Source organism: Leptonychotes weddellii, chromosome X (assembly GCF_054177405.1).
Source record: "Leptonychotes weddellii isolate Sample4059 chromosome X, ASM5417740v2, whole genome shotgun sequence".
NCBI classification, from domain to species: domain Eukaryota; kingdom Metazoa; phylum Chordata; class Mammalia; order Carnivora; family Phocidae; genus Leptonychotes; species Leptonychotes weddellii.
Window position 1 is genome coordinate 53,007,998 of NC_138385.1, and position 23,687 is coordinate 53,031,684.

General features: G+C 37.1%; 1 protein-coding gene and 1 pseudogene across 2 annotated transcripts in view; one reads left to right on the forward strand and one right to left on the reverse strand.

Moving 5' to 3' along the window:
* LOC102740026 (putative P2Y purinoceptor 10) overlaps nucleotides 1-23,687 on the reverse strand; it is a 63,639-nt gene that overhangs the window by 10,601 nt on the left and 29,351 nt on the right. The window contains exons 1-3 of one of the 2 annotated variants that reach the window (XM_081808617.1): nucleotides 15,454-15,596; nucleotides 15,321-15,364; nucleotides 328-500 (exon numbers count right to left, since the gene is read on the reverse strand). The gene's annotated coding sequence lies outside the window, so the exon portion shown is untranslated. Of the gene's footprint in view, nucleotides 1-327; nucleotides 501-15,320; nucleotides 15,365-15,453; nucleotides 15,597-23,687 lie in introns of those variants that run through there. The other variant, XM_006726924.3, reaches the window with a different exon arrangement.
* Nucleotides 394-5,014, forward strand: LOC102739735 (HUWE1-associated protein modifying stress responses 1-like; annotated as a pseudogene).

Consider the following 23,687-nt stretch of genomic DNA (forward strand, 5'->3'; position numbering starts at 1 on the left):
ACTCCAGCAACCCTCAGTTTATTTCCTGAGATTAAGTATTCCTCATATCAGTGAAATCGTATGATACATGTCTTTCTCTGATTGACTTATTTCGCTCAGCACAATACCCTCCAGTTCCATCCACGTCATTGCAAATGGCAAGATTTCATTCCTTTTGATGTGGTATATATACACCATAATAGCTTTTCAAATGGCTTTTAGGTGGTTTTTATTCCACTTAAAAAGATTCTCTTTTCTCCAAATGCAGGACCATGAATGTTTCCCACCCCTGTCTGGCAATGCTACTGGTTTCAGATAGCAAAAGGCTTAGGAACAGAATAGCCTCACCACTATTGTGCTCCTTTGGTTGTGTCTGAGTCTCACGTTTCTCACTGAGGACTGAGCCAAGCAGACATGGTTGCAGATCACAACTTCTTCAGAAAGGTTAGCAACAAGAACTATGGTAAGTTGCCTGCGTATGTATGTCCCAACTCATTTGCCCCAGAACTGGAGGATGCTACCTGCAAGAAATTAAAAAAAAATCATTTGAATCTTCATTTTTACCTCATTTGGTAAGGTACAAAGTGGTAAATTAACTTGCCCAGGGATAAAGAAACTCATTGTTAATTAGATTTTGAAATGTGGCTAAAAATAAACCTCTCACTCAAATAATCTTTCTACTTCACCTGTCTGCCTCTGTGCTGAGAGAAGAAAGTGCTGTGTAAATCTCCCCAAAACCAAGGGCACCAATGGTAGGTGGAAAGCATGGAGCAGATTAGCTGTGGCTCAGTGAGAGGCAGAGATTGACATTGATAGGAATTTTTTACTTCACTAACAGCCTTTTCTATTATCCTCTGCCTATAACAGCCATTATTTGGAGTATACACAGGACTTGTGTCCCTTCCCCCAGTTATCTCATTTTATGTACCGTCAAGTGCAAAACAATACTTTCCTAGGCCTTAGAACACACCTTTCCCTCTAAATATAATGAATATTAATTAATTAATGTACATTTTGCATCCCTTCAATGTATTAGGCATTGTTTTAGGTACTGATGATAAGATGGTATATAGGCAGACATGGTCTCTGCACTCATGTAAATTGTAATCACATACTATATCCACCCCATCCTCTCCACCCAAAGAAATAATACTCATTTATTAATAAGTGCATGTCTCATGAGCATTTTAAATTAATTTTTTTTAATTTTCTCAAGATAAATTAAAATGTTTTAAATAAAGTGTAGTATTCCTCCAAAAAACATGCTATTTTACTAGAATGACCATACACTAGGCTGACCATATATTCTGATTTGCCTGGAACAGAACTGGTTTACATTTGTTATTGCAATGTAATCAATAATGATACTACCTTTCACTCTTTAAAGTGTCTTAGTTTGGATAATGGCATATGATCACTCTGCCATCTGCCCATTCACACAATCTAGGTGATACCTTTAACATTTACACCTATTAATACCCACACATATCGCATAAATTCTATCTTCCTAATTTCTAAATTTAGCTACTTCTCTCTGCACCACCTTTATTTTAATTTAGACAACCATCATCTGTTTTTTTATTATTATTATGTTATATTAATCACGATACATTACAGCATTAGTTTTTGATGTAGTGTTCCATGATTCATTGTTTGCGGATAACACCCAGTGCTCCATGCAGTACATGCCCTCTTTAATACCCATCACCAGGCTAACCCATCCCCCCACCCCCCTCCCCTCTAGAACCCTCAGTTTGTTTCTCAGAGTCCATAGTCTCTCAAACCATCATCTCTTTATTACTTATTCTTACCAACCTTTATCGGTTCCCTCTACTTCCAATTTTGCCCATTCCAATAAACATATTCTTCATTTTTTAAAAGATTTTATTTATTTATTCATAAGAGACACACAGAGAGAGAGGCAGAGGGAGAAGCAGGCTCCCCGCTGAGCAGGGAGCCCAATGCGGGACTCGATCCCAGGACCCTGGGTTCATGACCTGAGCTGAAGGCAGACGCTTAACCATCTGAACCACCCAGGCGCCCAAATCTATTTTTCATTAAAGTGATCTTTCTGAATTCCAAATTTGATGTCACTATTCTGTTGCCTAATTCTTCCAAAGATTCACCTGTATCTAAAAACAAAAACAAAACAAAACAAAACAAAACTTCCTTACTATGGTGTATTAAGTCCTGCAGGTCTCTTTCCAACCTCATTTCTATAGCTCTACACTTCACCACAATTCTCTGCTCCAACCATGCTGAAGTACTCACATTTTCATGAATGTGTGATGCATTCTGATATATTGATGAACTTGAATAAATATTTTATGCTCTTGGAATATTCTTTTCCCACTTTTCATGTGACTAATTTTCCTTCAGCTCCTAATTTAGAATTATCTTCTGGAAAGCCTTCTCAGATTTCTCTCCAAGTCTGACTTAGGTACCTCTCTGTGCCTTGATAAGATCTCATGCTTCCATTATAAACTGGATCATACACTGGATATTATATTCTGAGACATATATTGAATTTTTCTTGATCAAGTGTACATCAAGAGAAATAGAAAACTTCCTTGCATGCATTAGATATTCAAAACACATTTGTTTATTGAATAAATTAAGGAAATGATAGAATCATAGGTGCAAGATAAAATTAATATTGTTAGAAATTAGCAGTCAGCATCCCCATCCATCTTCCACCCAAATAACAACAGGTAAGCCTACTTGTAAGATTGTCCTGAAAACTTCCGATTGCAGATGAGATGGAATAAATCTACTCCATCCCATTATTCTTGATAATTATGGCTAAAATACCTAGATAAAACATAAAACAAATGAAAGAGGACTCTAAGATGTGGAGAAAATTAAAAAAAAGACTGGCTGAAGATCTCAAGACTCAAGGAACAACATGACATTGATTGTGTGTGTGTGTGTGTGTGTGTGTGTGCATGCACATATGTGTGTGTGTCGTCTCCTGTATATCCTGGACTAAGCACTGGGGAAGCCCACAGGTGAAAAAACTTTTTCAAAAAAAAAATGGCTGAAAATTTCCCAAATTTTGTGTAAGGCATAAAGCTATGAATTCAAGAATTGAGTTTACCCTAAATGGGATAAATGCAAATAAATGTACATATAGACACATCATAATTAATCTTCAGAACTCTAAAGACTAGAAATCTCATAAAAGAAGAAAACAGAGAAAAGCAATATATGATTCATAGAAAAACAATGATCCAAATGACAAATTTCTAATTTAAAACCATGGGGGCCAACAAAAATATCCTTTGGGAATACTCAGGTGATGGAAACAAAGTTGACATGCTCTAAGATAATTGCTAAAGAAAGTTCTTCAAGCACAAAGGAAATAATAAGAGAAAAAAATTAACATCAAGAATATAAAAAGAGGGGCACCTCTGTGGCTCAGGTGGTTAAGCACAAGACTCATGATTTTGGTTCAGGTCATTATCTCAAGGTCCTGAGACTGAGCCCTGCATCAGGCTCTGAGCTCAGTACAGAGCCTGCTTGAGATTCTCTCTTCTTCTCCCTCTGCCCCTCCCTGCCTCTCAAAAACAAACAAATAAATAAAATTTTAAAAAGAAAGAATAAAGAAGGAGACCGGTCACAAAATGGGGAAGGAAGGCTGTGGGGCAGTCTCATTGTGCCCTGAGCCAGCTTTGGAGCAGGGACTGGGAGGAGGCATCTCCCTTCACCCCTCCTATGCTGGATTGTGCTTCTGGGCCCCCAGATTCCCCTTCACCTCAACCTGACCCCCTTCCTGCCACCCTTACATTGAGTGTAGGAACCTGAAACCCTGCAACAAAATGGTGAGACCTAATGTGGCCTTCTGGAGTGATTGACACCCAAATAACATCTCTATGTCTCTCTGACTCTCTCTTTCTGTTTTTAAGTTTCTCCCTCCCCCTACTTATCCTGACTGTGTCAGAAGCCAGGACTTTTTCTCTGGGTCCCTTTCCAAAATGCAGCCACCACCATCACCAACCTCTACAAAGAAAGAAAGCATGGATACCCATCAGTAAAGTTTTGATATTGGAATTCAAATTGACTATCAGCAATGCAATAAGTATGTGTTGGTTTGGGTTAAAGAGCCCTGAATAACTATTCATAGAGAAGATTTGGTCAGCTTCCTGTGTGGAAAAGTTCCTTCACCACAAAACTCTAGAGCTCCCCAAGACTGACTGTAGTGTCCCCTAACTGAGCTACTTCAATGGAAATCAGCTCATCTATAGAGACTAATTTGCAACCCTTCTGGGAAAACATAGCTCTGCATGGTCTTAGTGGTACAATGGATAGTATAAGCATGCATTTGAGTACCCCAAGCTCTCCTACACATATAAGCAATAGATGGAATGCTAGTTGAAGGATAAATGGACTCCATGATGTCAATGTGAACACTTTTATATCAGAAGAAATGGCACTCCACTTGGACAATGGTGGAACGGAAGGTGTACCTTAGCCCAGTGTGGCCATTTGATTACAGACTTGCCAATCCATAAACACAACAGAATGATCTAAACTGCAGACATTTTCACACCCACCATGCTGCTTGAAAGCCACTTGATCCCCAACATATACTATTATTGCAAAGGAAACATGAGCCATCTTCCCTTATTAACTGTTTAAAACAAGTGAATTCTATAGTGGTTGCCATAAAAGGAAGTTCTAGGTATTTACAGTACATGATTCTTGTAACTATGGCTTTCTTAAAACTATAATCCTAGCAGAGGATATCAGATATCATGTAGTCATTAACAAGATCATCACAGGGAAACATATATCTGTTCCAAGGCTAAAAGTGACCTTACTTATATTTATTCTCAAAGGGAAAGGAAATATCAGATGTTTACTTGATTATAGAAGGCCTTTTTTGGGTCCATTTCCTGCTGTGTTGATTATTTTGCTTCAACAGTATTGCCAGTTTCCTAAAATTATCTCAAACCCATGATTTGGCTTCCTGTCAAATCTACAGGCTTCCATTTTTTGCAGCAGCACTGTACCATGCACCTGGTTTCTGTATAGTCACAGTGTGCAATTTCTAATGATTGGGCTGTTCCCTGTTTTTAGTTTTCCATGCAGTTTCTAGTTCTGGTGATTATGTGATGTAAAAGGGTTCTATGATGGACATGCAATGTACTTAATCCATACACAGATCTTTATTGGATTCACTTTGTGTGTGTTAGTGCTCTAAAAGTAACAATATTATTAAATTGTCCCCAGATTAACCCTGTAGGCTTAAAATTCGCAGTTTTAAGACAAGGACTACTCCTCAAACAGGATACTATTCTTATGGTAAATGTAATTATGTAGACTCCATTCAAGGGTGACCTAAAGTAGAGAGGTCATGAACTTTGAGAATGGGGTTCCTTTTTGGTTCAGTATTAGCAAGATGGAGATGGATGGTGGGGGAGGGTAGGTATTCTAGTCTTTCGTGTCCTGTTCTACATTTTTCATGAATGCCCTACTTTGTGCAGTTTCCATTGGGATGGTGGAAGATAAAGGTCTTTTATCTGCTAACAGTGTGGTCACAACTTAAGTAGAAAAGCCGGACTCTTCAGTCCCTCTTCTAACAAGTGCAGTTTGGAATCTCATTCTGGAAAATATGGAATCACATGGATGTTCTCTAGATGTTAGGTAGCCCTAAATAAAGGTTCTGAGTACATTCCTCTTTTGAGTACATATAAGACCTCTTATAGCTACAATGTTTTAGAACATGTTTCATCCTCATTTTTAATATCTTGAACTGAATGATAATCTGTTTTAGATGAAGAGTTGATGTCAGCCTGCCAGGTACTATAATTTATTCTATCATATTACTATATTATATATCAAGTAGGACAGTGAAAATGTTTCCTTGCAAACTTGTAGTATTATGTTCAAATAGCCAACATATTTTTAACCTTAAAAGACCATTGCAAATCAGTATAAGAATTTTCCAACAGTTATTCACAGCACTTTGTTAAAGTTTGCAGTTACATCAGCCATTTAGTAATATCTTTCTGTGAAGAAACTTTGCTAAGATAACCATAATATTCATTGACTGGGTGGGAGATGAATGGAATATTAGAAAGGTGTGAGCTGAAGTTCTGTATCCATTATAGATATAGCCCTTATTTTAAAAAGTCAATCCTATACTAAAAATAAGAATGAAAATGAGGTATTTCTAAATATTTGCAAAACTGTATCATTTTTTCTTTGAATATAACAGCAGGAAGAATTACAGCAATATGTCATTTTCCCTGAAACAGACAAGCCTGTGTATTACGAATACTTTCAAGCTTCTCTTTGCAGTATGCCCAGAAATGAATTTGGAATTATCTTTGTTTTTTCTATTGCTGTAAATTTAGATTCTGGAATTGGAATTGGTGGTGTAAACCATTGCTCACAAATGGCCAGAACTTCTTGTCCTAAAGGATTTTGAGATTGAGGAACCCCATTTAACCTCCCCTTTATGCCTTGGTTCTATTCTTCCTTCCAAGTTGAATAACACTTTTTTAAAATTTTTGGTTGTTTTTGTTTTAGTTGGTGTTTTAATTTCAGTACCCTTAACTCTCGATTGTCAAATTTTGATAAAACATGTTCCATTTTCTTCAGTAAGAAAAAGTAGGTCTTAATGTCTGCCAGCATACAATTTATATGCCTTATTGCCTCCATAAACTTTTGAAAAACTTTAAAAAAAGAATGAAGAAAGATTAACCTAAAAATTAATATATCCAGAAAAACTATCCTTCAAAATGAAGGAAAAATTAAGACAATCTCAAATAAAAAAAATTAATAGAAATCACTGATTGATAGTAGTGTTCTTCAATAAAAATTGCTAAAAAGAGATTTTTTGGGGGGGGCAAGATGGCAGAGGAGTAGGAGACTCTGTTTCAACTGGTCCCCTGAATTTAGCTGGATATCTACCAAACCATTCGAACACCCACAAAATCAGCCTGAGATGTAACAATATATATATGGATCTCTACAAGCAGAAAATCAGCTGTTGCAAGGTATGAAGGGCAGAGTTGTGATTCTGCAGGCAGATATGGGAAGATAAACAGAAGAGGGAGGGAGCCACTATAAGCTGGCCCCTGGAAAGTGATGTAACACCCAAGTGCAAAAGCTTCCCAGTGATAACTTGCAGACCAGTAGTGGTGGGATGGGAAGGGCCTGATAACAGTGATCAAACAGGATCCAGGAGCTGAGAGGGTATGAGCGCACACAAGGGCCTGAGGCCGGCCACCCCCATCTCTGCCACTGCCACACAGACCTGGGACCACTCAGGGTTTTGGAAGCACAAAGAACAGAGACAAGCAGGGCCTGAGTCAACAGATGAGAGGCTTGTTGGGGGTGTGCACCTCCCATGGGAGGCTGCGGTTTTCAGCAGCACTTACAGAAAGGGAGACTGTGTGTTCTGGATGGTTCAGAGAAGAGCGGACTGTGACTTCTCTGCCCTGGGGCAGAGGTCCGGGTGTGGACATTTTCCTTTGCTCTGACCATCTGAAAAGGCGCAAAAAGCTGCCAGAGAACAAAAGCCCAAAAAACCAGTTTCCAAGGAGCCCAGCCCCCTGATGGGGGCAGGGCAACTCCGCCCAGGCAGGGTGGCTTGAAAAACCACACAGAAGGCCCCTCACCCAGAAGAAAAGCTGGAAGAACAAGAAGATGACAACCCTAGCATCCCCATAAAACTATAAAACCCCAACACCAGGGGAAAATAGTATATTGAGCTCCAAGTATTGCCTCACGGCTTGTGTACTTCTCAGATACAACTTTTTTTTTATTTTTATTCTTTCTCATGTTTCTTCTCTGTTTTTTCTTTTTACCTATTTCTCATTTCAACTAGATGTTTAATATAACATCTCATAGTAGTTTTTTAACTTTTACTTTTTCACACCTCTCTCTCTCTCTCTATTTTTTATATAGATATAAGCTTCAATGTAGTCCTTTTTTCCCTATTCAATATTACCTTTATATATATCCCAGTTTTATTTTCCCTGTAACTCTGGGAAGTAGTGTCCTCTAACAAAGAGAACAAAACACACCCAAGAATAACTGAAACACCCTACCTTGCCCACATTGAGAGATTATAACCCCCTCCCCCACCCCATCTTTTTTTAATCTTTAATTTATTTTTTAATTTTTTTAATTTTATAAATTTTATTCTTGGGGTTCATTTTGGCTGTGTTTTTTCGGTGGTGGCTTCTGACCACTCTGGATTTTCTCAGGGTGCATCTTGCCTGGATTGTGGTTGATATTTTGGACTCTATATCCCCTCAAGCACCCCTCAACAGAATGACTAGGATGAGGAAACTCCCAACAAAGAAAAGAACCAGAGACAATGGCCTCTCCCACAGACCTAATGGATATGGATATAAGCAAGATATCAGAAATAGACTTCAGGGTAGCAATTATGAAGTCAATAGCTAGGCTCAAGAAAACCATTAGTGGCAATATAGAGTCTCTAAGGGCAGAAATGAGAGCTAATCAGGCCAAACTTAAAATGCTATGAATGAGATGCAGACTAAACTGGACACTCTAACAGCTAGGGTAAATGAGGCAGAAGAACAAATTAGTGATCTAGAAGATAAGCTGAGAGAAAGGAAAGAACAGGAGGAGGCTGGAACAAAGAGCATAAAATCCATGAGAACAGACTTAGAGAGATTAACGATGCCATGAAATGTTTTATTGTCAGAACTATTGAGATCCCTGAGGGGGTGGAGAGAAAGAGGACTAGAAGGTATATTTGAGCAAATCATAGTTGAGAACTTCTTTAATCTGGGGAATGAAACAAACATTCGTGTCCTAGAGGCAGAGAGGACCCCTCCCAAGATCAAGGAGAATAGACCAATGCCCCAGCATGTAATAGTAAAACTCGCAAATCTTAGAACCAAGGAAGCCATCCTGAGAGCAGCTAGGGGAAAGAGATTTCTTATGGACAGAGGGAGGAACATCAGAATAATGTCAGACCTATCCACAGAGACCTGGCAAGCCAGAAAGGGCTGGCAAGACATATTCAGGATACTAAATAAGAACATACAACCAAGAATACTTTATCCAGCAAGGTTGTCATTCAGATCAGATGATGAGATAAAGAGCTTCCAGGACCAGCAGAAACTGAAAGAATATGTTACCACCAAGCCAGCCCTGTGAGAAATACTAAGGAGGGTTCTAAAAGGAGAAAGACCCCAAGAGTAACATAGACCAGAAATTTACAGAGACAATCCATAGAAACTGACAATAGGATGGCAATAAATACATATCTTTCAGTAGTAACTCTCAACATGAATGGCCTAAATGCTTCCATGGAACGACACAGGGATAAAAGACTGGATAAAAAGACTGGACCCATCCATATGCTGTCTACAAGAGTCTCATTTTGAACCTAAAGACACCTCCAGACTGAAAGTGAGGGGATGGAGAACAATTTATCATGCCAACAGACCTCAAAAGAAAGCTGGGGTAGCAATTCTTATATCAGACAAATTAGAATTTAAACCAAAGACTGTAATAAGAGATCCAGAGGGACACTATATCATTCTTAAAGGGTCTATCCAACAAGAAAATCTAACAATTGTAAATATCTATGTCCCCAACATAGGAGCAGCCAACTACATAAACCAACTATTACCTAAAATAAAAAATCAAATCAACAATGATACATTAATAGTAGGAGATTTTAACACTCCACTCTCAGCATTGGACAGATCATCATTTTTTTTTAAAGATTGTATTTATTTATTTGACAGAGAGAGAGACAGTGAGAGCGGGAACACAAGTAGGAAGAGTGGGAGAGGGAGAAGCAAGCTTCCCACTAAGCAGGGAGCCCAATGCAGGGCTCAATCCCAGGACGCTGTGATCATGACCTGTGCCTCAGGCAGACACTTAACGACTGAGCCACCCAGGTGCCCCTGGACAGATCATCTAAACAGAAGATCAACAAAGAAACATGAGCTTTGAATGACACATTGGACCAGATGGACTTCGTAGATATATGCAGAACATTAAACCCTAAAACAACAGAATACTCATTCTTCCCGAATGCACATGGAACTTTCTCCAGAATAGACCACATACTGGGTCAAAATTCAGGTCTCAGCCAATACCAAAAGATTGAGATTATTCCCTACATGTTATCAGACCACAATGTCTTGAAACTGGAACTCAATCACAGGAAATAATTTGGAAGGAATTCAAACACTTGGAAGTTAAAGAGCATCTTGCTAAAGAATGATTGGGTCAACAGGAAATTAAAGAAGAACTTAAACAATTCATAGAATTTAATGAGAACTAAAGCACTTTGGTCCAAAACCTATGGTACACTACAAAGGCGGTCCTAAGAGGGAAATACATACCCATCCAAGCCTCTTTCAGAAAACTAGAAAAATCCCAAATGCACAAGCTAACCTTATACCTAAAGGAGCTGGAGAAAGAAGAGCAAATAAAACCTAAACCAAGCAGGAGAAGAGAAATCATAAAGATTAGAGCAGAAACCAATGAAATAGAAACCAGAAAAACAGTAGAACAGATCAATGAAACTAGAAGCTCGTTCTTTGAAAGAATTAATAAGATCAATAAACCACTGGCCAAACTTATCCAAAAGAAAAGAGAGAGGACCCAAAATAATAAAATCATGAAAGAAAGGGGAGAGATCAAGACTAACACCAAGGAAATAGAAACAATTATTAGACATTATTACCAGCAACTATATGCCAACAAATTAAGCAACCTGGAAGAAATGGATGCCTTCCTGGAAACTTAAAAACTACCAAGACTGAAACAGGAAGAAATAGACAATCTGAATAGACCAATAACCAGTAATGAAATTGAAACAGTAATCAAAATCGTCCCAAAAAACAAAAGTCCAGGGCCAGATGGCTTCCCAGGAGACTTCTACCAAACATTTAAAGAAGAAATAATACCTATTCTACTGAAGCTGTTCCAAAAAACAGAAACAGAAGGAAAACCTCCAAGCTCCTTCTATGAGGCCAGCATTACCTTGATCCCAAAACCAGGCAAAGATTCCATCAAAAAGGAGAATTACAGACCAATATCCCAGATGAACATGGATGCCAAAATACTCAACAAGATCCTGGCCAATAGGATCCAACAGTACATTAAAAGGATTATTCACCACGATCAAGTGGGTTTTATTCCTGGAATGCAAGAGCGGTTCAACATTCACAAATCAATCAATGTGATAGAGCACATCAATAAAAGAAAAGACAGGAACCATATGATCCTCTCAGTTGATGCGGAAAAAAACATTTGACAAAATACAACATCCATTCCAGATTAAAACTCTTCAGAGTATAGGGATAGAGGGAACATTCCTCAATATCATAAAAACCATCTATGAAAAGCCCACATCGAATATCTTTATCAATGGGGAAAAGCTGACAGCTTTTCCCTTAAGGTCAGGAATAGGACAGGGATGCCCTCTCTCACCACTATTGTTCAACATAGTGCTAGAAATCCTAGCCTCAGCAATCAGACAACAAAAAGAAATAAAAGTCATCCAAATTGGTAAAGAAGACATCAAACTCTCCCTCTTCACAGATGACATGATACTTTATGTGGAAAACCCAAAAGACTCCATCCCCAAATTACTAGAACTCATATAGCAACTCAGCAATGTGGCAGGATACAAAATGAATGCACAGAAATCAGTTGCACTCCTATACACTAACAATGTAACTGTAGAAAGAGAAATTAAGGAATCAATTCAATTTACAATAGCAACAAAACCATAAGATACCTAGGACTAAACATAATGAAAGAGGTAAAGGATCTCTACTCTAGAAACTACAGAATACTTATGAAAGAAATTGAGGAAGACACAAAAAGATGGAAAAATATTCCATGCTCATGGATCAGAAGAATAAATAGTGTTAAAATGTCTATCCTGTCCAGTGCAATTTACACTTTCAATGTCATCCCTATTAAAATACCATTGGCATTTTTCAAGGGGCTGGAACCAACAATCCTAAAATTTGTATGGAACCAGAAAAGACCCTGAATCACCAAGGGAATGTTGAAAAAGAAAATCAAAGCTGGGGCATCACATTGCCTGACTTCAAGCTATATTACAAAGCTGTGATCACCAAGACAGCATGGTACTGGCAGAAAAACAGACACATAGACCAATGGAACAGAATAGAGATTCCATAAATGGACCCTCAACTCTATGGTCTACTAATCTTTGGATTAAGGAAAAAATATCCAAATAAAAAGACAGTCTCTTCAATAAGTGGTGCTGGGAAAATTGGACAGCTACATATACAAGAATAAAACTGGACCATTCCCTTACACCATAACAATGATAAACTCGAAGTGGATAAAAGACCTCAATGTGATAAAGGAATCCATCAAAATCCTAGAGGAGAACATAGGCAGTAACCTCTTCGACATTGGTCACAGTAAGTTCTTTCAAAACACATCTCCAAAGGCAAGGGAAACAAAAGCAAAAATGAACTTTTGGGACTTCATCAAGATAAAAAGCTTCTGCACAGCAAAGGAAACAGTCAACAAAACCAAAAGGCAACCCACGGAATGGGAGAAATATTTGCAAATAACATTACCAAAAGGGCTGATATCCAAAATCTGTAAAAAAATTTCTCAAACTCCACACTCAAAATACAAATAACCCAGTCAAAAAATGGGCTGAAGACATGAACAGACGTTTCTCCAAAGAAGACATACAAATGGCTAACAGACACATGAAAAAATGCTCAACATTACTAGCCATCGGAGAAATACAAATCAAAACCACAATGAGATACCACCTTACACCAGTTAGAATGGCAAAAATTAAAAAGGCAGGGAACAACAAATGTTGTCAAGGATGTGGAGAAAGGGGAACCCTCTTACACTGTTGGTGAGAATGCAAGCTGATACAGCCACTCTGGAAAACAATATGGAGGTTCCTCAAGATGTTAAAAATAGAGCTACTCTATGACCCAGCAATTGCACTACTAGGTATTTACCCCAAAGATACAGATGCAGTGAATTTATTTTTGTGTATTGTGTAAGAAAGTGGTTCAATTTCATTCTTTTGTATGTGGCTGTGCAGCTTTCCCAGCACCATTTGTTGAAGAGACTATCTTTTTCCTATTGCATATTCTTTGCTCTTTTTTCAAAGATTAATTGACCATACAATTGTGGGTTTGTTTCTGCCCAGTGAAGTCTTTCCAATTCCTTAATACCTTCTGGAGTACCAACCTTCCTTTTTTGAGAAAATCTAGTAGTTGGCTGATAAATGAAGCCCGTAAATTCATTTCCCGAATTAACATTAGCTTAGCTTTTTACCTATCCCATAAGCATTTATATTTCAAGAAGTAGGCCTTTAGAGAGGCAGTAAGTAATCTCTGGTAATAGATTATTAATAGTGGAATTTCTGGTTGGACGCAGACACACAGGTAAGGCTAGGAGACACATCAGGTTAGGGGTGACTTCTCCCAGTCTCAAAATAATATGCTTAAGCTATTGTCAATTAGTAAGTCTAATTCTAGTAGTATGCTATCATTTAATACTCCTCAAAATTATAAAGATGCATTATTTTCCTATCTTGAGCAATAATTTTGACCAAGTGGAAAACTGTCTCAAGCTCTAGTGAAGAATTTCTTAGTATTCCTGGACACCCGCATTTCCAGCTGCAGAAAGCAAGACCTCAGCACAGAGCCATTTAACAAGCAAACCCTCCCTCCCCCTAGGGTTCTACATTTAGTAAATACCTAGTCCTCACTCAGCACCAGATTTAGGCTGAACTTTGCTATTAGGGATACAGAGATGATTAATGTCCTGCCTCCTCTCATCCAACTTTAGAAGCTGGTTAAATGACCAACATCCTCCTAGTCAACTTTCTTGGTAGCTGGGGGAAGTTTGGGAAGAAAAAACTCAATCCAGAATTTTTAGGTCTACTGAAGAAGTTTTTTCTTCATAGTCCTGCCAAAACACAATTTCTGGGGAAGATCAGTCCAAGGGGCATTGCCGACTTCAGCTCTTTTGAAGGTTCCTAAATCCCTGCAGCTGCCTAGGCTGCTTGTGTTTCATATGCTGTCCCATCTCAGCCACTTTGGAACTGCTTGAGTGGAGGAAAAAATCCATCTATACTTGTGGTCAGAGTGATTAAGCAGAGTTGCTTTCAATATACAACATTATGGTGCCACTTGGCAACCATAATATGCAGATAGTGCCATCCTGTGAATCATGTGTATGTAGTCCACAGCTGTTAATTATGTGTTGTTTCTGGAAAATAAACTAGTAGTACAATAAAGTCTTTATCCTGATATTTTACAGTAAAAATATTTATTGAGTCATTTTTTTACTTAAAGGGAACTTAGTGTCTCTAACTTTTTAATCTGGGGGAATTGAGTATATACAAAATATACTGATTTGCTCATGTCATGAGAAGGTATCAATATGACTAGATCTTACTGATATATTAGATGACTTGTACCAACTTTTCCAGGATGTACATAATTTTACATATTCTGAATAATCTCACATACTTAAGAATTAAACTCCATGTGTAAAATTAGCAGATTTTTTAAAGGGCAACAGCTATTTTATTATTTCCAATAAGGAAAATTGAATGAATTCCTTCTAACAAAGACTGCACCCTACTTAGAACCCCTTCCTAAAATATTTCCCATGTTCTCAAGTTAAAAATACACCCAAAGAAATGTTCATCATAAATTGAGAATCAGCCCCTCTGAGAAATAACAGCTGTCCTAGCTTCTAGGGCTTGATGAAAATCTTTGTACTATTTGAAGCTTTTATGTCCCACCACAAAATGAATGTATGAAAAATGTCCCAATCAAAAGAAACATGTCAAGTTTCATCTCATGAAAAGATTTAGGCATGTAAATGTATTTATCATTTGAATGCCACATAATTTGGTTGGCAAAACCCTGGATTTAAAATTTTAAGTCCTCCCCACACACACTGCTCATACTAACAGAATTGTGTTTAATCAACCACTATCCTAATTTTAACATATATTTGTTAAGATCAGTATTTAAGTCTGGACTCCTGGTTTATATCAGTAGCATATTAACTTATAGAGAAAGGAGCTTTCCCTCAGACAGCCACATTTCCTTACACAAAACATGCAGCAGCTTCAGTGAACATTTTAACCACTTAAACTTATAAATAGATATTACCTCACTGAATAATCTCCTTACTGAGAATCTCCATACTTCATAACAATACATCCCTCAAAACGTAAAATATTAGCAGATTCATAATTACATTTTGATGGAAGCAGCAGAAATTTGTATTGTCATTTTCAATTCAGAGATTTTTAAGTTCTAGTTTTTAATGTATTAAGAGAAAGACAAGAACCTTACCCTTTCTACCCAGATATCCTGTTGAGAACTGCAGGCGTGTACAGCTACAAGAGGAAGTAACATAGTTTATTCAGTAAAACAGGAAAAACAAAACAAAAAAAAAATGAAAACAAAACAAAACAAAAGATTTTACCTCTAATGGGAGGTAGAACTCTTCGTCAGCATCACTCAGTTGTTTTGGAAAGCATTCCCCTCAGAGGATATTGTAGGAAAAGAAAATTGAAATTTTGGCTTTGATAAATTCAGAATTTCCATGATTTGTACACTTCAACCAGGAACAGAGTATCTGATTTTAATTTGCCACGTATTACCATAGTTTTCTCAGTCTATTCTGAAAGTTTAAAGTGCAAAATTCAGCTTAACTGTTAGAATGTCACTTTGCTATTTAAAAATAAAATAAAACATAAGTTATAATGTCTTTTAAATGTTATTTTTTAACAGAGAACATTAATATTGTTTTTTACAATGATTCCCCATTGTCTATCTTTATGTTTTGTTCCTCCTTCCCATGACTTCATGCTTCACAGTCTTGGAAGGCATCTACATCTTAGGGGAATTCATTCATACTACACTGAAGACTATTAGGAGGCTTGCTAAATTTACAGAAGAAACTAGTCCCCCAGACAGCATTAGATCTCATGGATGCAATGGCTTTTTCTATTAGTGTCCTGAAAGGTCATGTGTCTTTGCTATGGTGCTTGGAAAAATAATATATGACAAAAATGAAATAAGCTCCAACTACTTATGCACCTGTCTTTCTCTATCATCATCTTTCTTCTTTTTTATAAAAAAAAAAAGCAACTGGTGTTTATGTATACGTGCATGTAAGTCAAATATAATTTTTAGGCTGGCTAAATAAGATAAATGTTTCCAAGCCATGCTGAAGTATTTAGATCACCTTGCTATGCTATGCCATATTGTCTGTTTCAAGTGTTAAAGGGTGGTAAAGATAAGAACTTCCTTGGAATCAAGGAAAGATTATGCTTAATGCCTCCCATAAAGATGATTAAAATTCTTCTTTGGATTAAGCATTGCTCTCTTTATACACGTCAGTGAAAATGCTATTTTTCTGTTATGTTCATTTAGCCAACATATAGTACATCATTAGTTTTTGATGTAGTGTTCAATGATTCATTAGTTGCATATAACACCCAGTGCTCATCAAAATGCTAACCACTTATTGAACACCTACAATATACCAAAAAATTTGGTAGGGGGATGAATACATAGCTAAAATTCACGAGGTTTTTTTTTTTTTTTTAAGATTTTTTAATTTTTATTTATTTATTTGACAGAGAGAGACACAGCGAGAGAGGGAACACAAGCAGGGGGAGTGGGAGAGGGAGAAGCAGGCTCCCCGCAGAGCAGGGAGCCCGATGCGGGACTCGATCCCAGGACCCTGGGATCATGACCTGAGCCGAAGGCAGTCGCTTAACCAACTGAGCCACCCAGGTGCCCCAATTCACGAGGTCTTTAAGGAAATTCAGAGTCTAGCTCTACAATGATAATTTAAAATGCATACACTGGCGGCCGGGAAGATGGCGGAGTAGGGGGATTCCAAGCTCACTTTGTCCCACTGATACAACTAGACAACATTCACATCAGTATAAATAACCCAGAAAATGACCTGAAAACTGGCAGAACAAACACAACTAAAGATAAAGAAAAGGCCACATCAAAGAAGGTAGGAAGGTCAAAGGTTGTTCACGGTGGGGTGGGAGCAAGTAGCTCAAAGAAGAGTGAAAAACTATCATGCCAGGGAAACTACAGAGAAGATAAATCTCAATAATACTTGATTTTTTTTTTTGGCCACTCAAATTTTATTTTATTAAAGATTTTATTTATTTATTTGAGAGAGAGAGAGAGAGAAAGGGGGAGAGGGAGCACAAGTAGAGGGAGGGGCCAAGTGAGAAACAGACTCCCCACCTAGCAGGGAGCCCAATGCGAGGATCGACCCCAGGCCCTTGGGATCATGACCTGAGCCAAAGGCAGACACCCAACCAACTGAGTCACCCAGGCGCCCCTCATCTTTTTCATTTTTATCTTTTTAAAGTTTTTATTTGAATTCCAGGTAGTTAACATACACTGTTATATTAGTTTCAGTAATTTAACACTTCCATACATCACCCTGTGATCATTGCAAGTGCACTCCTTAAACCCCATTACCTATTTACCCATCCCCCACCCACCTCCCTCCATCAACCCTCTGTTTGTTCTCTATCCTTGAGTCTCTTATAGTTTGTTTCTCTCTCTCTCTTTTCCCCTTCCCATGTGTTCATCTGTTTTGTTTCTTAAATTCCACATATGAATGAAATCATATGGTATTTGTCTTTCTCTGACTAACTTATTTTGTTTAGCATAATATACTCTAGCTCCATCCACATCATTGCAAATGTTAAGATTTCTCTCTTTTTGATGACTAATATTCCAATATATATAATAATTATTATAATATATATTATATATATAATTACTATATATATATATAATATTTATTCTTTATCAATTCATCAGTGGATAAACATTGGGGCTCTCTCCATAGTTTGGCTATTGTTGATAATGCTGCCATAAACATTGCGATGTATGTACCCCTTCAAATCTGTATTTTTGTATCCTTTGGGTAAATATCTAGTAGTGCAATTGCTGGATCATAGGGTAGTTCTCTATTTTTCACTTTTTGAGGAACCTCCAAACTGTTCTCCAGAGTGGCTGCAACAGTTTGCATTCCCACCAACAGTGCAAGAGGATTCCCCTTTCTCCACATCCTTGCCAACATCTGTTGTTTCTTGTGTTGTTAATTTTAGCCATTTTGACAGGTATGAGGTGGTATCACATCATGGTTTTCATTTGTATTTCCCTGATGATGTGTGATGTTGAGCATCTTTTCATATGAACGTTGGCCATGTATATGTCTTCTATGGAAAAATATCTATTCATGTCTTCTGCCCATTTTTTTAATGAAATTATTCCCTTTTGGGGTGTTAAGTTGTATAAGTTCTTTGTATATTTGGGATAATAACCCTTTATCAGATATGGCATTTGGAAATATCTTCTCCCTTTCTGTTGCCTGACTTTAAGTTTTGTTGATTGTTTTCTTCACCCTGCAGAAGCTTTTTATCTTGATGAAGCCCCAATAATTTATTTTTGCTTTTTTTCCCCTTGCCTCGGGAGACATATCTAAGAAAAAAGTTGCTATGACAGATGTCAAAGAGATTACTGCCTGTGTTCTTCTCTATAATTTTGATGGTTTCATTTAGGTCTTTCATCCATTTTGAATTTATTTTTGTCCATGGTATAAGAAACTGGTCCAGTTTCATTCTTTTGCATGTTCCTGCCCAGTTTTTCCTGCATTATTTGTTGAAGAGACTTTTTCCCATTGGATATTATTCGCTGCTTTGTCGAAGATTAATTGACCATTTGGATCTGGGTCCATTTCTGGGTTTTCTATTCTGTTCCATTGATCTATGTGTCTATTTTTATGTCAGTACCATACTGTTTTGATCACTACAGTTTTGTAATTTAACTTGAAGTCTGGAATTGTGATGCCTCCAGCTTTGCTTTTCTTTTTCAAGATTGCTTTGGCTATTCAAGGTCATTCATTGGTTTCATACAAATTTTAGGATTGTTTGTTCTAATTCTGTGAAAAATACTGTTGGTCTTTGAAAAAAATTGCATTAAATGTGTAGATTGCTCTGAGTAGGATAGACATTTCAGCAATATTTGTTTTTCTAATCCATGAAGATGTAATTTCTTTCAATTTCTTTGTGTCATCTTCAATTTCCTTCATAAGTGTTTTATAGTTTTCAGAGTTTGGGTCTTTCAACTCTTTGGTTAGGTTTCTTCCTAGGTATCTTATTGTTTTTGGTGCAATTGTAAATGGGATTGTTTTCCTAATTTCTCTTTCTGCTGCTTCATTATTGGTGTATAGAAATGCAACTGATTTCTGTATGTTGATTTTGTATCCTGTGACTTTACTGAATTTATTTATCAGTTCTAGCAGTTTTGTGGCAGAGTCTTTTGTGTTTTCTATATATAGGTATAATGTCATCTGCAAATATCGAAAATTTTACTTCTTCTTTGCCAATTTGGATGTCTTTTATTTATTTTTGTTGTCTGATCACTGTGGCTTGGACTTCCAGTACGATGTTGAATTAAAAATGATGAGAGTGGATATTCCTATCTTGTTCCTGACCATGGAGGAAAAGCTCTCAGTGTTTCCCCATTTAGGTTGAGGTTAGCTCTGGATTTTTCATAAATGGCCTTTATTAGGTTGAGGTGTTTCACTCTAACTCTACTTCCTTGAGAGATTTTATCATAAATGGTTGTACTTTGTCAAATGCTATTCTGCATCTATTGAAATGATCATGTGGTCCTTATTTCTTTTATTAATGTGATGTATCACACTGATTGACTTGCAAATATTGAACTGCTCTTGCAATCCAGGAATAAATTCCACTTGATCATACTGAATGATTTTTTAATGTATTTTTGGATTCAGTTTGTTAGTATTTTGTTGAGGATATTTGTATCTATGCTCATCAGAGTTATTGACCTGTAGTTCTCTTTTTTTGTGGTGTCTTTATCTGGTTTTGGTATCATGGTAATGCTGGCCTCCTAGATTAAATTTGGAAGTTTTCCTTCAATTTCTTTCTTTTTGGGGGGAGGGGGATACAATTTGAGAAGAATAGTTGTTAACTCTTCTTTAATAGTTTGGTAGAATTCACCGGTGAAGCCATATGGCCCTGGGCTTTTGTTGCTTGGGATTTTTTTGATTACTGATTTAATTTCTTTGCAGGTTGTTGGTCTGTTCAAGTTTTTTATTTCTTCCTATTTCAGTTTTGGTAATTTATATATTTCTAGGGATTTATCCATTTCTTCTAAGTTGTCCAGATGGTGTCATATAGTTTTTCATAATATTCTCTTATAACTGTTTGTATTTCTGTGGTGTAGGTTCTTATTTCCCCATCCCACATTTGTAATTTTTTGGGATCCTATCACTTTTCTTTTTGATAAGCTTGGGTAGAAGATTATCAATTTTATTAATTTTTTTTTAAAGAAGGAGCTCCTTGGTTCATTGATCTGTTCTATTTTTTTGTGTGTTTTGGGTTTTTTTGTTTGTTTGTTTTAGTTTTTATATTTATTTCTCCTCTAATCTTTATTATTTCCTTTCTTCTGCTGGCTTTAGGCCTCATTTGCTTTCTTTTTCTAGTTTTTTTAGGTGTAAGGTTATGCTGTTTATTTTAAATTTTTAATACTTCTTTTTTAAAAAATATATATCTTTTATGTATTTGAGAGAGAGAGAGAGCAGGGAAAGGGGCAGAAGGAGAAGGAGAGGGAAAGGGAGAAAATCTCAAGCAGACTCTGGTGAGGAGCATGATGCAGGGCTTGATCTCACAACCCTGAGATGATGACCTGAGCTGAAATCAAGAGTGGAACACTTAATTGACTAAGCCACCCTGGTGGCCCAGATTGTTCTTGCTTCCTGAGGTAGGCCTGTATTGCTATATACTTCCCTCTTTGGACCATTTTTGGTGCATCCCAAAGATTTTGGACCATTCTGTTTTCATTTTCATTTGTTTCCATGAAATTTTTTATTTCTTCTTTTATTTTCTAGTTTACCCATTCATTGTTTAGTAGCATGTTATTTGAGTTCCATGTATTTGTGGTCTTTCCAGATTTTTTCTTGTCAACTTCTACTTTCATAGCATTGTGGTCAGAAAAGGTGCATGTTATGACTTCAATTTTCTTGTATTGGTTGAGGCTTGTTTTGTGGCCTAATGTGCGATCTTTTCTAGAGAATGTTCCATGTGGACTTGAAAACTTGAAATGAATGTGTATTTTTCTATTTTAGGATGAAATATTCTGACTATATCTGTTAAGTCCATCTGTTCCGGTGTGCCATTCAAAGCTTTTTTTCCTGGTTGATTTTCTGTTTAGATGATCTGTCCATTTATGTGAATGGGTGTTAAAGCCCCTACTATTATTGTATTATTATTCATTAGTTCATTTAGGTTTGTTATTGTTTTATATATTTGGGTTCTCCCATGTTGGGTGCATAAATATTTATAATTGTTATATCTTCTTGTTGGATTGTCCCCTTTATTATTATATAGTGCCCTTATTTATCACTTGTTAGTCTTTGTTTTAAATCTTATTTCCCCAATATAAGTATTTCTACTCTGGCTTTCTTTCTTCATCCATTTACATGAAAAATATCTCTCCTTCCCCTCAGTTTCAATATGCAGGTGTCTTTATGTCTAAAATGAGTCTATTGTAGGTAGCATATCCACAGGTCTTGTTCTTTTTATCCATTCTGACACCCTATGTGCCTTTAAAACAAGATTTATTTATTTATTTTCGATAGAGAGAGAGCATGAGTTGGGGGGCAGAGGGAGAGGGAGAGAGAATCTCAAGCAGACTCCATGCTGAGCACAGAGCCCAATGCAGGGCTTGATCCCAGAATCCTGAGATCATGACCTGAGTCAAAACCAAGGGTCAGACGCTTAACTGACTGAACCACCCAGGTGCCCCACTAAAATAAGTCTATTGTAGGTAACGTATAGATGGGTCTTATTCTTTTTATCCATTTTGACACCCTATGTGTGTCTTGACTGGAGATTTTTGTCCATTTTTACATTCAAAGTAATTATTGATAGATATGTATTTATTGTTATTTTATTACTCATTTTGTGGTTATTTCTGGAGATTTTCTCTGATCTTGTCTTTCTTCTGTGTTTTGTTGACTTTCTTTATTGACATACTTGCATTTCTTTTTCTTTATTCTTTTCAAGTTTATTAGCAGTTTTTGATATATGGTTACCATTAGGGTTGTATATAACCTCTTCTGCATATAGCAGTCTATACTATGTTGATGGTTGTTTCATTTTGAACCCATTCTTTTCTCCTCTTCTCCCCACATTTTAGCTATATGTTATTATATTTTATATCTGTTTTGTGTTTGTGTGTGAGTTCCTTAACTGACTTTTTACAGAAATATTCATTTTTACTGCTTTTGTGTTTCCTGTCTTTATACTGTAAATTTTGGTCTCTCCACTCAAGGATTCCCCTCTAATATTTCTTGCAGGGCTGAGTTAGTGATCATGAACTCCCTTGGTGTTTGTTTGCCTGGGAAATTCTTTATCTCTCCTTGTATTCTGAATGAGGGTCTTGCTGGATGGTGTATCTGTAGCTACAATTTTCTCCCATTCAGCACTTTGAATATATCATGCCACTCCCTTCTGTCTTGCCAAGTTTCTATTGAAAAATATCCTGCCAGCTTTATGTTTTCTCTTGTAAGTTAAGGATATCTTTTGTTTTCTTGCTATTAAGATTTTTTTTCTTTATCAGTGTAGGTTGAAAATTTAATTACAATATGTCTTGGTGTGGGCCTGCTTTTGTTGATTTTGTTGGGAGTTCTCTGTGCCTTCTGGATCTAGATGCCTGTTTCCCACCCCAAATTAAGGATGTTTTCAGCTATTATTTCTTCAAATGAAATTCCTGCTCCCTTTTCTCTATCTTCTTCTGGGTCCCCTATAATATGAATATTAGTACACTTGATAGAGTCACTGAGTCCTAGGTGTTCTCATGGTGCATAACTCTTCTGTTTCTTTTGTTCAGTTTCATTGCTTTCCATTACTTTTCTCCTAGGTCATTAATTCATTCCTCTGCTTCTCCAAGCCTACTGTTCATTGTATCAAGCTTGTTTTATTTACTGCATTCTTCATCATCTCTGATTGATTCTTTTTTAACTCTTTCATCTCTGTGGTAAGGGTCTTACTGATGTCTTCCATTCTTTTCTCAAGTCCAGTGAGTATCCTATGATCATTGCTTTAAATTCTCTATCAGGCATGTTTCTTATATCTGTTTTGCTTAGATCTCTGGCTATGATATTATCTTGTTCTTTCATTTGGGTAAATTCCTCTGTCTTCTCATTTTGTCTGTCTCTGCTTACTTCTTTGTGTTAGAAAAGCCAGTTATGTCTCCTGCTTCTCAATATAATGGCCTGATGAAGAAGAGGTCATGTAGTGCCCAGGGCTTGGCACTTCAGGGAGTGTCTCCAGAATGTGTGTTGCATAACCTCTGCTGTTGTGTTCTTGCTTCTCTGTCCTTCAGACCAATTATCTGCAGAGGCTCTCCTTTCCTGCTGTGGGCTTTGTTTGGTCCTTGACCTGAATGTGGCGAGTTTTAACTAGGTTTGCCTTGGTCTGTCTGTTTGTGAAATGAGACCTGACACCACCTCCACCAGAACTGAGGCCCTAAAAACTCTCTGGTAGGGAGACACTGTGTGGACAGGGGCTTGTGCTGGTATTCTGGGAAGGGTCCTCCACAGTGGGATTGAGGTAAGTGTGATTGAGAAAGGTAGTCCAC